At 34.9% G+C, this 3,835-nt stretch overlaps 1 long non-coding RNA gene across 1 annotated transcript; it reads right to left on the reverse strand.

The window, feature by feature from the left end:
* Positions 1–1,042: 1,042 nt before the first annotated feature.
* Positions 1,043–1,658, reverse strand: LOC124283998. Its single transcript, XR_006900452.1, has 2 exons — positions 1,427–1,658; positions 1,043–1,179 (listed from the first exon to the last, which is right to left on the reverse strand). It is a non-coding gene; the product is annotated as an uncharacterized LOC124283998 (long non-coding RNA).
* Positions 1,659–3,835: the final 2,177 nt, after the last annotated feature.

The raw sequence follows: 3,835 nt of genomic DNA on the forward strand, positions 1-3,835 counted from the left end.
TAGTAAAAGATTTCATTGTTGTAATAACACTGACATGTATATATGTATTCGATGCAAAGGCGTGACTTATCACTTTATATTCGCTTAGGTAACATTACGAACTTTAGATTATGGAAAACAACTAGTTACAATTCAGTAAACTTCAAATTAGTAAGTTCAATTATGTTTAATCTATTCGAGCTTGGATGTATAATTACTTGTGTTTATACATTATGTTTGAGTATATGAAACGTGACAACGTACTGATGCCTAAAAAGTAAATTCAAACTATTCTATTGTGTTTGAATTCTTTGAATGTCCTTGAAATTTCGTATATTGTTTCCTATTTATTAGGTAGTTGAAGGAAATATAATTTTTAGTAACCTCTAAACCATTACATCTAATTCAATCAAGGTGCATACGAAGTATTTTAGTATCCATTCCCAAGGAAGAGTACCAGGCACTTACCTCTGTAAAAACTTCATAATCCCCTTTCTCGCCAACATGCGTTCATTTGCTAAACGCTGTACAAGCCTATGATAATGATTAGCAAATGTTATCAAAACACTTTAAATACTTCTTCTGACTGATACTAAAGGTGGGATCTCTCGTAAGAAAAGCTAACATTTGCTCAGTACTGCTAAATTGGTTGAAATAATATGTACAGTGCGATTTTTAAAAGTACAACACACATGTGCGTCTCTCGCTGAATAAGAGGTGCTTTCTGTTGACGACTGTATGGGGCCCTCGCTGTGAGAAACTGCTAATTACCTGCCCCATAAACACGTCACTCGCTGTGAGGAGCTGATTAAATTGCCCCATATATGCGTCTCTCGGCCTGAATGAGTTAAATAAAAGTTTATGGGAGACTCTATCAAAAGCCTTTTCTTGATCTAAACTTACTAGAGCACATGGGAGTTTTTTTTTGCTCCACGTAATCCAACACATTGCGTTTTAAGTGACAATTATCTTGAATAGATCGACCAGGAATGGCACATGTTTGATCTTGATGAACCACATCACCAATAACCTTACTGTTAATGCAGAACACAAAAACTAATACTCGCATCAACAGGGTTTAATGTATTAATATTTGAGAAATTACAGTTCATAATAAGTGGCTGCTGCTGAGGATTTGATGAATATTATTGCGTTCACTTGAAGAGTAAAGTTGCTGATGAGCTGATGAGGTTCAGAAAACTACAACAAACAATAGCGTTCGATGAAATTCACAAAATGTCAAATTTCAGAGCACATAACATTCAATGTTTCATTCGAATGATATGTGAATACATTGAAATTGCAAAAGTAACAACTACAAATTTACAAATAATTGTGTGAAATATATCAACAATTTTTGCACAACCAATTAACATTTTGGCATATATACAATTTCATTGTAATTTAGAGATAGTACAACCTAGCAATGACAGGGTAAAGTACTCACATATGTGTCTTTACATAGTTCAGCTTACAGTCAGCTGGGTGACAACCAGGCAGCATGGGGGTCCAATACACTTTGGCAAGCATGTGCTCCAAAATGCATGAGCTTTGGAGAGGTCATGATGTGACCTGTGAGCTTTGACATCACACATGAAGGTTAAGGCCACAGGGTAATGGACATTTACTGGGCCCCATTGTTTACACTTTTGACTGATAAGGATTTAAATGGAAATGAACTTTAGATTTTAATTAAGTGTTTTAATTATTGGACCACCATGGATCAAATACTTAAAACCAATTGTCATAACTTAGTAAACAATTTCATTTGAAAGAATTTGTACATTGAAATGTATGTAAAGAATTCTTGCATTTACACTTACCTAAACGTGTGCATAATATTTTGGAAATAATTTTGACATCAACATTTAACAATGAAATAGGACGCCAATTACGGACGTTATTTGAATTGTTAACATCCTTGCATATTAAAGTAATAAGGAGATTTTTGAAGAACTAGGTAAACGCCCTTCAGTGAAACACAAGTGTACAAGACGAAGAAGAACATCACCAAGAACATCAAACAGAAACAAATAAATCTCCTTAGTAAGCCCCTCCGAACCTGGAGACTTGCTGCTACCCATAGCTTTAAGAGCACTTAGAATGTCTTCTTTTGTAATTTCACCTTCTAGTAGGGTCGAACGTTCCAAATTAAATTTAGGTAGATCAGTAAGGAAGTCTTTACATATTTCCTCATCAATGGGTTCAGCCGAAAATAATTCCGAAATAATTATTTACAAAACCACCCATGATGACCTGAGAGGATTTCACTAAATGGACCGAAGAGTCTAAAATTGAAGATATTGATTTCATTTGACCTCTCTTTGCTTCCATACGTAAGAAATAACCGATGGTTTTTCACCATTTTCTAGGTCCTTTGCTTTAGATCGAATCAAATGACCTTTAAATTCCATATTTTCAAATTCATTTAATTGCCTTTTGGTCTCCTTAATTTGGTCAATATATGAACCGGGATTTGCAGATTCTGCACGGCATAGACAATGATACTGATGTTCCAAATGCTTCTGATGGGATCGTTTAATTTTCCTGCGTTTCTGCAAAATATTTACACAATGTTTCAATAAGGTTTTGAATGCATCCCACCATTCCAAAGTAATGCAAAACAAAGAGTTGTTTAAATTCTAAATCTAAAACAGAGTTATTACATTTCCAAAATGATGTACCAAAATCTATCCCTTCAAAACCTTTGAGCATTACCTGGACGTAGTCATGGTCAGAGAAGGAGCATGGAGAAATGGTCGCAGTGTCGACAGCGGATAGTAGGGAAGATGAGAAGTAAAAGCGGTCAAGTCTACACCCAACACCAATAGTATTGTGCCAAGACACCAACACCGAATCTGGAAATACAGAACGAAATATATCAGTAATAGAAAAGTAAGAAACCCATTGTCTAATAATATTAGCCCCCTGTTGTGTGCTACAGGGATTCCCACCTATCTTATCTAGTTTTGTATTGTAAACACAGTTAAAATCCCCCCCTATGATTAATAACCTACTAGTAACTAAAAATTGCGAAACATTTCGAAAGAACATTTCCCTCTCTTCAGAGTTATTTGGAGCATAAATATTAATTAATCTAATTTTAACCCCTTTAATCCTTCCGTCTAATATCAAATACCTCCCATCTACATCAAACTTAAAATAATCTAAATCAAAATCAATTTTGTTTTTAATTATTACACCTACTCCTCTACTATTATTAGTTCCAAAAGCCCAATAACATTTACCCTGACATTTATTCCCAAAATGCTTAGCAATATGGATATCATAAACATGGGTTTCCTGTAGAAATAGAAAGTCAATACTAGCATGAAATTTATAGCACAAATTATTTATTTTTTCAGTAGAAGAAAGCAACCCATTACAATTGATTGTAGTAAAATTAAACATTGGTGTTTTTTGTTTGTGACAAAATTTTAATGATATTTATCTAAGATTATTTATAGTAATTTAACATATATACCAATTTGAAACAGACGTACTCCCTTAAGAAGGAGAAGTTTGGTTTTAATCACTGATCTTTTGCTCATAGTCCATAAGCATAGCATGTTCGTTATCATTGAGGTTTTGGTTGAAGTTTGCATTTACTTGTCGTGGATTTCCTCTCCCCCTATGGGCTTCTTGAGGCTCTCTTTTCTTCAGCGAAACCAGCCATTTCCCCTAGACCTGTATTTGCAAATGCATGTGTTCTTGTGGGGGATGGTGAAGATGTCTCTAGCCCTCTTTTATTTCCCTTATTAGTCTTCCCTGCTTTCCTGCCTCGTGGAACAGTGACACCAGGCCGAGGAAAGTCAATATCCGCTAGACACTTATCCCCTTCTTGAGAAAAGTTCTC

Source organism: Haliotis rubra, unplaced genomic scaffold, assembly GCF_003918875.1.
Source record: "Haliotis rubra isolate DU_JTF1 unplaced genomic scaffold, ASM391887v1 Scf327, whole genome shotgun sequence".
Lineage (NCBI taxonomy): Eukaryota > Metazoa > Mollusca > Gastropoda > Lepetellida > Haliotidae > Haliotis > Haliotis rubra.